The sequence below is a fragment of the Artemia franciscana genome, chromosome 4, assembly GCF_032884065.1.
Source record: "Artemia franciscana chromosome 4, ASM3288406v1, whole genome shotgun sequence".
NCBI classification, from domain to species: domain Eukaryota; kingdom Metazoa; phylum Arthropoda; class Branchiopoda; order Anostraca; family Artemiidae; genus Artemia; species Artemia franciscana.
Genome location: NC_088866.1, coordinates 56,768,004 through 56,781,359, shown reverse-complemented (window position 1 = coordinate 56,781,359; position 13,356 = coordinate 56,768,004). Strand labels below are relative to the sequence as shown.

At 33.9% G+C, this 13,356-nt stretch overlaps 1 protein-coding gene across 7 annotated transcripts in view; it reads left to right on the top strand.

Moving 5' to 3' along the window:
• LOC136026642 (ETS domain-containing protein Elk-1-like) overlaps window positions 1–13,356 on the top strand; it is a 145,462-nt gene that overhangs the window by 74,503 nt on the left and 57,603 nt on the right. The window lies entirely within an intron of this gene.

Sequence of the window (13,356 nt, the reverse complement as noted above, 5' to 3'; positions counted from 1 at the left end):
ACAAAAATCAGTATTTTGAAATACTGTATTTCGCATTAAGTCTGAAAATAGGGTAGATCAACTAATTTCTTAGATTGTCAAAAGTAATGAGAATGGGAGATTTTTAAGTAAGATATTCGGCGATTTAACATGGGAAGACAGGGATTAAATACGACTAGTGCACCTAACAGTTTAGTGCCTGGCGACTTTGTTAAAAACGAAAAAATTAGATAATTGACATGATTTACCTTAAATGCTATTGGGTTAAAACGACGACACCATTTTTACTTTCAAGAGCTTCTTTAACCCAAAATGTAGTAGGCGCAAAGTAGGTCTAGATTTGCTTGAAAAAATTTTAGAGGTTGAATAAAACAGTTAAGTAAGTTTATAGGCGTATTGGTGACGGAATTCTCTTTTCTTTACCCTCCCCTGCATTTTCAAGTAGCTAAAAAGACAAATACCCTGCAGTTGGGGTCAATCAACGTTACTTAACGCTAAATAACGGTAGTGATATCCTCTTTTCGAAAATAGACCAATTTCCAGTCTTGTAAGTTTCACATACTGTTTGGTGCAAAGCCCTTTATCTAGAATCTTAATAGACTTCTTCGGTTGGCTTTGTTACTGAGAAAATCTTGTTCTCTTGTATTATTACTTTTGAGGTAAAAGAAAACGTTTCTTATAAGAAGTCTAGTTCTCCTAATTTGGCAAAACTATAGTTTTTTCTTCGCAAGATACATTTTTATAATATAATTTGTGATAAAGATTTCAGTTGATTTTGTCCAAGCCTCTAGAAGGAAAGTGTGTTCTTAAGCACAGTTCCAGAATTTTGCGTCCAAAACTTCTATGTGAGAAACTATCAAGCACCCTATTCGACACATAATCATAGTCATAGTTGGTTTGGGCTTGAATTTTTGCTGCAAGACCCTCCCAAGAAAGCTGTTGTTTCGTGAATTTTAATAGACATTCGTTGTTCAATATTAAACTGCATTTTGAGCCATTTTCAAACTGTCTTTCTGGACTTCCGTCCCCTAACTCTAAAATAAATTTCTTCTCGAGAGTAGTCTTACTATTTTGTAGATTGCATATTTAGCCGTAGATAAATTCATTTCAATATACAAATTTCTTCTCTGGAGATTTTAAATGCATTGTAATCTTTATCTTTGGTGAAGAATCATTGGATTTGTCTTAAAGATTCAAAATACATAGGGCCAAAAATTTACTGAAGGCCAAGGTGCTTTGGGGCGAATCTAAAGATGAGCCTCCCGGTGTGTATGTAGGTTTGGATAATGTCACAAAACGTCACTATTTGGATAATGTCACTAAGCTAACTTAGGGCCGTAAGCAGAGGGTTTTCGGGCCTGGGCCCCCTCGAATTCCTAAAATTTGCCCATTTGTGTACACTCCTTATTCAAATAATCAAATAAAATTCGGTTTTCACGATTAACCCCCCCCTCGAAAAAAACTCATGCGTATGCGCCTGCGTCAATCATGCAGTTTTTAAACCCTTGCAAGATGTGAAGTATGTACTGAACGTTTTTTGATTTTCAAGGTCTGCATTAGCTTCCTATTTGTAATCAGCAATGTCAGAAACCTTTAAGTACTATTTCTTGTCAAAATCAAAGACTTATTTACCTAAGAAATATTACTCAGGGTTTTATAGTTTTGGACAGTCCCTCTTGATGATTTCAGTGTATCATTTCTTAAGAGTTGATTCTATCCTGTTTCCTAAGACTCGTATTTTGATTAAGAAGCATCTTTTTGATGTAAAAAAGAACATTCAGACTGTACTGTCATGTGAAATTAAGTTTCAATTCACTCTTAGAAGAATTAGATGTAAATTTCAATTCAGTTTCTAATGTGCGGAATCCACACAAGAAATGATTATAATAGAATCATAGATGGAACTTATTGATGTAAACGCCGTACAGTGGAATTTCCACTGGTCTAACAAAAAAAGAAACGAAGGGGTGATGCGCTGTGTCGCTTCGTTTCTACCCAAGATACGAAGGCGAGACTGGAGGTATGGAAATGGAATCTTAGGTATATGAGACAGGGTCATAGATAGAACGGCTAGATAATCTTGTACACCTACGACAGTAATATTCTCCGCCCCCCCCTCAAAAAGATTTCTTGGACATTAAAGTTATATATAACAAGAGGTATACTTACACACTAATGAATGTCATGGAAAATTCTCTCAAAATGAGTTGTAAAGACTCCCAAGAAACTCGCAAAAATTTGTAGCTGAATTTGCAAACTTCCCGGGGTTGTATACCCTCGCCAACGGATAATTTTTGCGATATCCCTCTTCAATTTTGGCTCTGTGTACCTACCTACGCGGTAGGGAATAGGGAAACCTTCTTAAATTCGGTCCGATGGACCTCCTTCCTTAAGAATAAATCGACAACTCAGGTATTAAAATAAGGTGAGTCGATTGGCATGTGCAAAAAGACAGTAATAACGCGGTTTTAAATGGTTATGAATAATGTCCCCCTTCCAAAGGATCCTATGTGGAACCATCTCTTTAGACCCGTCAAATCTAGACCCGATGCATTCTAGATTGCAAGATAAAACAAAATTTAAAAAAAGCATCATCATTTCTTCAAAGTCTCATTTTTTGAAGAAAAAAAAAACGAACAACCTCAGTAACACTGTAAGAAATGTGTTCGTTGGACTGGTCCGGTCCAGATGATGCTCTCTTTCTTTGGACGGTAGCCTGGTGGCAAATAACAAACCTGTTAATTTAAAAAAACGAAGCCGTTTATTTTAAATACATATGAAATTATATAGAGCCCTATCTAATTGCGTCTTGAAGTCGAAGAGGACCTTTCTGCTCAATTCTAAAAACAGCGTAAATTCTGTAATTTTTTTTCATGAAGACTTCACAAGAATAGGTCATTTTTGCCTTTGCTGGCATTCTTTTACGACTGAGAATTCAGAAATTAAGCTTCTTCACCCATAAAATACAGTTCACGGTTCAAGTCTGGAGTTCCCTACCTCCCAGAAGCTTATTTCAGTGAAACGTTGAAAATCTCGAACTTATCCTTAAACGGGCCATACCGTTATCCCGAAATATATGGCCCGAATCTAAAACTACGCAGTGACATGAATGAGGAGGCGGGGAGGACATGTCCACCTAGGTGTCTTGCCCCTCTAGATTATTAAAAATATCTTTTTCTTCTTTTTTTTTTTTGGGGGGGGGGGGTGGGTATTTTTATCAAAAATCCCTTTTTCGTATTTTCATGGGGGAAAATGGAGAAAAATTAAAAGATTGCCCCCAAGCTCCTGTTCTTTGAAAAATTTTGCCCCACTCTAAGTTCCCGTGAATTGACACCACTGCACATTCTTAGCGGGAGGGGGTAGCTTCCTGTAAAATTTCATAATCTTTTGCTATTCCCCTGATAATAAACTACAGTTTTCATATAAATCATATGGTTTTACTTTGTTTTCATAATCCGCACACACACCCGTGAAAAAATAAGTCCCTCCAAATCCAAAATAAATCGCCCCTCCAAAATGAATCCCTACCCGTACGCTTGATTCAGAGTGTTCTCTAATTCTTAATATCCCTTAAGGGTGTGTAAAAATTACCTATATTTAACGAGAAAAGTTCGTACAACTTCCTAGCTTTTCATTTAGATAATGATATAGGGTACTTACCAATTTGTACGGTTAACTACTTTTAGCCATAATTAATCACTGTGTCACCCTGATATATACCTTATAGTTACAGGGGTAGTTTGCGCTCTTTTGATGAATTGCTTTGGTGTGATTCTTTTTTTGTTTAGTTATTCAGGGCTTGTCATGGTATTAGATTTTTGTTTTTATTAAACAAGGAATTAATGAGGCTTCATCCATGAATTAAATTGATCTTGAAATGCCGAATTCAGGCCCTTAAAATCAAGGTATATTAAATTATCTTTTTCTTACTTTTAGGTTAGATTGTCTATTATTAGCCATAAGAAATGTGTAGGTTACATTTAATATTTGCAACGAACAAAGGAGACAAAAAAAAATGCATAGCCTACACTCTTGGTTTTAACCAAATGATATTGCCAAAAAAAGTATATTTTTAGTGACCGCTCACGCTTTTAGATGTTTAGGATATTCTGAATTCAGGTGATTACGTAGAGTGGGGACTTTGGGCCCGTCCCCCAAAAACAATCCTAGCAATGTTTCAATTCCCTCTGTGGTTCCATATGTTCTATCGTGTTCGTTCAATTCTGGCAATTTACAAAATTTTGTCACCCTGAAATATTGTCCCTTCCCCGAAAGAAAATCCTGCACACAAGCATGACTGAAGTTCTTTTCTGACTGTTATTAAAAAAAAAAATTGAAAGTAAGGATATGTATTAAAGTTAAAGCGAAAATAATTTATTCGATATATGAAAGGGGGCTGCCCCTTTCTCAACCATTGCTCTTTACTTTAAAGTCTTAAAGTTCTTTAAAAATATTTTCCATTCAAATGCAAGTTCCTTTGTGTCTCTGGAGTCGTTTTCTGATCTTCATTAATATTGCTTGACTTTTTGGGTTCTCCCCTCTTTTTTGAAAATCAGACAAAATTTTCTCAGGCTCGTAGCTATGAAGATGTATGATGGGTAATATTAAACTTTATTCTTCAAATTAGTATGAGAAAGCAAGTATTAGATATTCGATAGCTGAAATGAGAGGCACCAACTCACGATTTTTTTTCGGGGGGAGGGGACAAAATTTATCTGAATCTGTAGGGAATGATTTCATTCTTTTTTTCGATTTTTTTTCTAATAAAAAAACCAAAATGGGTGTTTTTCTATGAAAATATCAAAGAAATAGAAGTCTCCTGATGGGAGGGAGAGGGGCGTAGAGGTAAATGGTTGATTCTCAAAGACAACCAAACCTTCAAAGGAAAGGTACACCTTCTTCAGCAGTTTAATTATATTTGTTTCTTACGTATTATCTGCTGAAATTCGTCGACGCCTCTTTTTTTCTTTTTGCCACACATTACCCCTTAAAAATGGCATGTTTGCATACGGTGATCTTTTTCGTAAAAAATTATGTTTATGAATTTTCCTAATCTTTAAAGATATATATGGTAGTGTAAACGTCCACATAACCAATTCAAACAATCAGACTTCATTTTCACTGTCCTCAGTATTTAAAGGGCTCAAAGTGTTGCCTAAATGGATTTAGCATCTATATAGATGTTAATAATAGAAATCCTGTATGAACAATATAGTGTCAAGGAGGGGTCATTTTCTCTCAGAAATCACGCAGCCTACACAAGGTGGCGTCTGCCAAGAGTATTGAAATGACTATTAAATGTATCTACAGTTGGTATTGATATCGGAGATGTGTCCTTACAGCTGAAAATAAATTTTAATAGGCTGGTGTGATGTATGTTCGGTATTGTTACCCTTGGGTAGTCACTCAAACGAGTTTTGGGTAGTGGCATTGGTCCAATGTAAACTATGTTGTTTTGGGTTGGATGATAAAAAGCAGAAGAGGAAAGATATCGAAACTTGATTTAAAAGTGACGCAATGAAACTTGCATTGCCTCATTACCAAGTCATCCTTTGAGTTTTCTAATTAGTCATTTATTATGTTCAGTATTGTCTTAAATCACTGTTATTTTCATGAATTTATTGCTTTGATCATTTATAAAACGAAGTTTTTGAGGGGATCTTCACTCTTAAAAATCATTCATGCTGTGGCGAGCGCCGAGGATGGCGGTAAGTGTGTCATATGCAGCACAAAGCGGCTTGGCGTGGCGAATTAAGTGGCGCTGCAAGATGTGGGCCTCCACCAAATGGTGAAGAGTGGGCAACCCCTTGGATATTTATATAGTATATACCCTTTAAAACGTTAAAATCTGATAGAAAAGGAAAACATCAATGTGTGCCAGAAGGGGGGGGTATGAGAAAGCAAAAAGACACAAAAAAATCGAGAATGAAAGATTCCCGTTTAAATTTTGGTAAGGACAAATTTCATGGTAGCATTTCCCCTTCCTTGGTAGATTTCCCGAGTGTCGCTGATGGAAGTGATATAGCCAAAATTCGTCTCATTAAACTAGTTTCTAGAAAATGTTCATATTGCACACAGAGCCGACTATGTTTATTATTTCTATATAACTTTTTACTACGTTTTAAAATCACAGCAAACCCTTCATCACCCCCATAATTTTTTCTTAGTCATTTAAAATTTTGATGTTGCATTCCTTATTTCGATACTACTACTTCTACTTGTTGACTGTTGGCCGAAATTGTCTTCATTTTACGAATGGTACTAAAAATCATTTGAGATTTAAGGCAGTCTGAGTAAATCCACCATTAGGTTTTGGCTTAAAAACACTTAATTGACACTCCAAGTCCGATAAAATAAGAAAAAAATGTATTACCAAAAATATTAGCATTTTGGAACGAAAAATTGTCTAGGAGGCTCATTTGACTATAGCCATACTGAACTCCGCTTGAAGGTTCTCTGTGGTTCCGTATAGTGGGGAACTGTAAGTAATGAGAAGTCTTTTCTGACCCATCAAGAGTGATCTGTTGAAGCACAATACAATCGAAATATTTTATGTTTGGCTTTATAGCAGAACTCGTTGCACAGTCTACACAGTGAAGAAACTAATGAATAACGGTAAAAGGCACAACTATTGTTTATGAAAAGGTAAATATAGAGGATGAGAATTTAATTGAAAAGACTGAAGAAATACTTTTTAAAAATTTTAATATTAAAATAAATGACAATGATAAAAAGTTCCCTTTCCTATATTGGACTGTAAAATTTCATAAGAATCCCCCTAAACCACGGTTTATTGCTGGAGCAGCTAAATGTCCAACCCGCATTGCTGCTACTGACCTCTCTTTAATTTTAAAGGAAATTGTAAATAAACTTAAAACCTATTGTTCTGGTATTAAAAAATTTTCGAATTTTAATCCATATTGGAGTGTTAATAATTCACTGCAGGTGATAGATTCTTTAACAATGGTTTCAGCTAAAAGAATTGAGTCTTTCGATTTTGCGACAATGTATACTAATTTATCACTCAATTTAGTGTTAGATAATTTAAAAACTGTTATAAAGAAATCTTTCCTCTTATCTAGTAAAAGGTTCTTAAAAATAGACAGTTATAATAAAAAAGCCATATGGACAAACTGCTTTAATACTACAGTTAACTTGAGATGTTACAGCTTGGATATGATTTTTGAGTTATTGGAATTTGTTTTATACAATACTTATATAAGATTTGGGGGTGATTTGTACAAGCAAATTATGGGAATTCCCATGGGGGGGAATGCCAGCCCATTTATAGCTGACTTGTTTTTAAGTCAACTAGAATATAAATATATGATGGATAAGAATAATCCAATTAATTTAAAACATGCTTTGTCAAATAATAAAAGATATTTAGATGATATTTTGGTCTTAAATTGTAAGGATTTCATTGATATTTCTAAAAATATATATCCATCAGAGCTTATTCTTGAGCCTAGTCATGGCGCTGGTCATGAAGATCATTTCTTAGATTTAAATATTAATATTTGTGATAATAATAAATTAAGTTTTAAAATGTATAATAAAACGGATGATTTTGATTTTGAAGTGATTAGTTTCCCATTCCCTGAAAGTAATATGCACTCAAATATCACATATTCAGCGTTTTTCTCACAGTTACTTCGTTATGCAAGGATTTGTAGTAATTATATTGATTTTAAAAATAGATGTAAAATCTTAAGCCAAAAATTGATATCAAGAGGTTTTTCTGCAAATAAATTAACTTGGCAATTTAAAAAATTTAGTTTTCATTATAACGAACTTTTAAATAAATATCAAAAGAATTATCTAGAAATACTTAAAGAAATTTTTGACTAATTTTGGAGGTTCGAGAAATGTTGTCACAGCGCCATTTATTTTGAATTGTGTTTCTATTTGAGCGGAATTTTTAAAAAATTAGCCACATGGTAAAGATGAATTATATAATTGTTTAGTTCATTCAGGTTTTTTGCAATGTGTTAATATTTGTGATTTGGTAAAATTTATAATATTTAGTTTACCTATTGTTGCTAAAGGGAGGGATATATTAACAGGATAAGCTTGTTTTGGTTTTACTTGGTTGTTTTACATTTGCTGTTTTTTTCATAGACATGTATTTTGGGGGTGATACCTGACGCGGGGATGCCATGGATATTCTGTGGTAGCCACAACACTGTGCTGGGTAGAGAATTTAGAGTGGCGAAACCCTATATAGGCCAGTGTATTCTCCTGATGAGCCCTTATGTTGGGTGTTGCCTCTGAATTATTTGTCTATATTATTTTTTCTATGGTTTGGTAAATGACGACTTATACTTATTGACGACATGACTGCCTGTCCATGGATTATTCTTTATGGTTGATTGTGTGTGGCTATGCTGTTTGACCTATGTGATTGTATGGATGAGTAGGGTTAAGGCCTCATTCAAGTGCTGGTCTATATTAATCACTAATTTAGGAAAACAGTCTTCCTTTTCTCCTTCTGTCTCCTTTTTTTTTTTTTTTTTTTTTTTTGTGTGTTTGTGCTGTAGCATTGGTGATTTCTCTTTTCATGATATATATATATATATATATATATATATATATATATATATATATATATATATATATATATATATATATATATATATATATATATATATATATGTTTAAATTTCACTGATAAACTGATTTCTTAGTGTATTGATTTTCATTTTTTTTCTTAGCAGTGGAGAAGACGTATCTGTTTATTCCAGATATTTCATTTTGATAACTCAGGATTCTTCTGTCAAAATAAAAAAGTTTTTTTTAAAAATTCATGATTCTTTTATAAGGGATATAAAGAAATCAAAATAAGCAGGGACAAACTTTTTTTCCTTAAGAAGACCATGTTGATTATAATCTTCTATGTACCGAGCGTAGATTTCTCATAAAGCCTTTTCATTTTAAGGAGATGTCGGCCCCCCCTTGTTGTTTGTTTTGGCCCGGAATAAGTGAAATTTCTTTATGTAAATGCTGTAGAAAAGCTTTCTTGGACCAACCGAAATAAGGATTTTGTAAATGTACGAACATTTGTATACATATATGTTTGCATTTACTTATTTTGGAAATACCAATTTTGAATCGACTCAGATTAGGAAATATCTTGGAAAAGGTGTTCCCTTAAACAATCTCTATCATGTAATTTTGTTTTTGTTTCGAGTGGTAAAACGATCCAGCTGTAAGGATGAAAACGATGCAAATCATTTAAGTGACAGCTCAGTATCAAAGTCTAAAAGAAAACATACCGGAAAATTAAGTTTAAAGCAGAAAAAGTATTTGTGAATAAATTTAAATAGTTATTTATCTATCAAACCATAGAACAGGCTACAGTGTGAACGACCTGCAAAAAACATGTTTCTTACTCGTATTCTATTGAAGATATTTCGTTAATGAAAGGAATATTGTCATTTTAGATGCTAGATTCTGTTTTTTCTGGGGGGGGTGTGCATAGATTTAAGGGTAAACTTAATAGGCTACTTCCAGGATGGACGAAAAATAACAGTTCAAATAGGGATAAACCCTTTTATTAGACAGTGAAAAACAATGACACAAATTCTGGATATTTTGATCACATACACAGCTGTGTAGCAGCGACATGACGGTCGCTGTATATATGACCGAAATGTTTAGAATTTTTATCAGTGCTTCTCAGTGTCTAGTAAAAGGATTATCCCTATTTGAATTATATGGTCTTTGAAAATACCTGTTCCAGAATGGAGCTCTGGAACTCGGTACTTTATGTGCCTCTATACCTTTTCAACCCCCTAGAAAGTTCCAATCAGCCCTGTGCTAAGATAACACCTCATTGAGCATGAAAAGCTTCAGACAATTGCCTTAATGTAGTATTGCCTTAAAATACGAAGAACATAAGAATAAAAAAAAATGTAAGCCCTATGGACCCATCTTAGGTCAATTCATACCTGAGATGCTGCGATTTTTAATTTTCTCTAATTAGTTTTTCTTAATTATTTTCACGGTTCAATGTAGCAACACTGACGAAAGTGTGGTACTGTCAAGGCCGTATCCAGGGAGGGATTAGGGGGTTTGAACCATCCTCCCTCGAAATGTTGGTCCAACTTGTAAAAACGTTACAAAAATGAATATAAACGAATCTATTGATGCGTTTTTTAAGCAAAACCCCCGAAAAATTCTTTTCTACCCTCCCCCCCGCCGCCCTCGAAAAAATATTGCCGAAGATTTTCGTTTTCGGCCAGCCGTCTAGGGCTAAACGGAAAGCAGGTCGTCCTCATCTGGGGTGGGAGGACTTCGTAAAGAACGTTTTAAAGGAAATGGGAACTTCGTGGGAGGGTGTAAAGAGGGAGGCTTTGAATGGATTGGGATAGAGGAGTGTGCGTAGCTGTGTTGGTCTCAGAGGGCTTGGTGCTGCGGTGAGTTGTTAGTAGTAGCAGTAGTTGTAGTTTCTTTAAATTGTTTAAAAATCCATAAGCTTTTAGGCAGTACCCAGGGACGTATCCACGATTTTTTTTCGAGGGGTGGGGGCTACAGAAGAATTTTTTTCGGTGGTGGGGGGGGGGTAATAAAAAAACGCATCAAGGATTTGTTTGTATTCATTTTTGTCACGTTATTACAACTCAGACAAAAATTTTGAAGGAGGAGGATCAAACCCCTTCATCCGTCCCTGGATGCAAGTGTGGCAGTACCACACTTTCGTCAGTGTTGCGACGTTGAATTGTGAAAGTAATTAAGCAAAACTAATTAGAGAAATTTGACAACGCTTTCCGTTTGCAAAGATTCAAATATAAAATATCTGCTGATTCCCAGAGACAACCGCACCTTCAGAGCAAAGCTACACAATCTTTAGTTGTTTGGTGCCGCATGTTATGTGCCGTTTATTTGCTCACGTTCCATTCTTTTAATTTGGTGCCCGCTATTACCTAGAACATCGTAATTACACATGTAGATCTTTTTCGTTAAAATTGAACTGAAGATATTTTCTATTAAAAAAAAAAATATATATTTGGTTGCGTAATTTGTCACTTAACATATACAATCATTTCATTTTCACTGTCTCTGGTACTTAAAATAAGATTTAGGCTCCATGCACCAGTTTTTGGTATTTATTTTTCTGAAGTCTACGATTCTCGCTTTCACCATAAAGCGAGAACATTTTGCTAACATCCGGTAGCTGAGACTCCCCTGCCGGAGCCTATTTTGAAATTTGCTGTTTACTTTTTTTAGTTTGAAAAATACATTAAAATAGGTAAAAAACACATTAATTTTTTAAAAAGCAAGTTTAGGTTAGACTCCAAGTTATACTCTTAAGCTTGTGTCCTCTGTGTAATTTTAGACAAAAATCTGCATCAGCAAAAGACAAAAATTTTGTTATCATTCCGACTCATTTTTTTCCTTTATCAAGCTTAAAGTTTCATACAATAAAATGGGTAGCGGTTTTTACTCTTTCAAAGTTCGACACAAAATTCAACAGGTAAGAAAGGCAGGATCATTTGGCTTTCCTTTCAGATAAAAAAAAAGGAAGTTTTTGCTACTGAAAGTATGGAGTAGAATTAAAACTAAAACGAATAGGAATTATCCGTATATTGGGGTAGGGTTAAGGGGCTGCCACCTCATCAACTATTCGCTCTTTATGCTAAATTGTGACTGTTAGCCCTATTTCTTGAAGAAAGATTGCAAAAAAAAAAAAAAAAAAAAACAAGGGCCGTTGTTTTAGAATAAGAAGTTTTTATAAAGCACAAACAAACTTTAGCTTGTAATTTTTTTTCTTAAAAAATAAAAATCAAAACAATAAATACAAGCATATACATCTTTGTAGACAGGAGCTTGGAATTGGGTTTTCTGACATGCTCAATCAAATTGTATACTTTTCATTAAAATCGGCTGCCCTCTTGGTCGTTTGCCCCCTTTTTCAAAAATCATGCAAATTTTCTCCGGCTCATGGCTTTCGATGGGTAATATTAAACATAATGAATTTTATATATTTGAAATCAGCATGATAAGCCAATTTTTTATGCCTTAATTGTTATTGAAATTCCGTCTTTTAGAGTTTCCGTTACTATTGGCCCGAATCGGGACTATTACAGACGAGGACTATTTGGTGTACGTTTAAGGAGTAATTTGATTGGCTTATAGCTGTTGTGTGTACAAGTTATCGGTGACGTCAATTCACAGAAATCAGCGTTCGGGCAGGGGCAAAATATATTTGTTAAATTTATGGGTTCAGTTTTCTTTTCAATTCTTCCTATGAATACGAAACAAAACATTTTTCAATAAAAATACCCCAAAAAAAAACATTTTTCAAAATTAAGGGGGAGGCCAAAATATCGAGGTCAAATGCGCCTTTCTCCTCCCCCCCCAAGTGGTGTCACTACAATTTACAGCTTTTGGCTTATCGCAAAATTTTATGTTTCGTACGGAACGCAGACTAAGTAATGGACAAAATCTAAGTAAAGCAATTTGGAGAATTATAGAAAGTTCGTGATATTAAACAGTTTATGGTAGCGAACAGAGTAACCCCTTCAAAGTAACTAAAGTTGTGAAAAAAGATGGAAGTTTTATTATTGATTCATCTTTCGTCAGTACGGGATAATTTTCTACGGAGGGGGTATAAGTAGCTTTTGTCTATTTTAATATCAACTTCAAGTTAAAACGTGGTTTTTAGTAGCTTCATAAAAAGGCTACGATCATTTTTTTGTTATTTCTAGGTATAGTACATGATTTAGCTTGGACCTGGGTATAGCTACCTAGTTGACTTTCTGTAGTAAATTCAAATTTATTTCTTTTGTTTGTATGCATGTTTTTCTACCAGCTTTTACATTATGTGTATCAATTTTTGTATATGGCTTAAATGCTTTAAAATATTTTTATCATTATTAATTACTTGCATCAATAAAATGTATTTCTATTCTAATTCCACAGATGTCAAAGTGATTAAGTTTAAATTTACTTCTCAAAAGTTGTTATCATGAGAGAATTTAAATTAAATATATAATAATTATATAATAACATAATATAAATAATTATATAATAATTATATAATATAAATATAAAATGATATAGATAATATAAATAATATCTTGAAAGGAAAAAGCTAATCTTTCCATTTGTGGGATATTATGAAAATATTTATATTAGATAAAATTTCAATGATATTTTTAACCTTTTGTTAAGATGATGCGTAGAATTGATCTCTGCTTAGTAATACACAGTGGCGCTTCTGGCCTCTCTTGTGCCTGGGACAAATTCTGATTAGCGCCCCCCTGTTTCCCACAAAATTTTCATTTATTTAAAAAATATTTTCAAATATTTCAAAAATATATTTGAATTTTTTTAAGCATTTTTAATTTATTGTTTTAATCACTAATTATTATT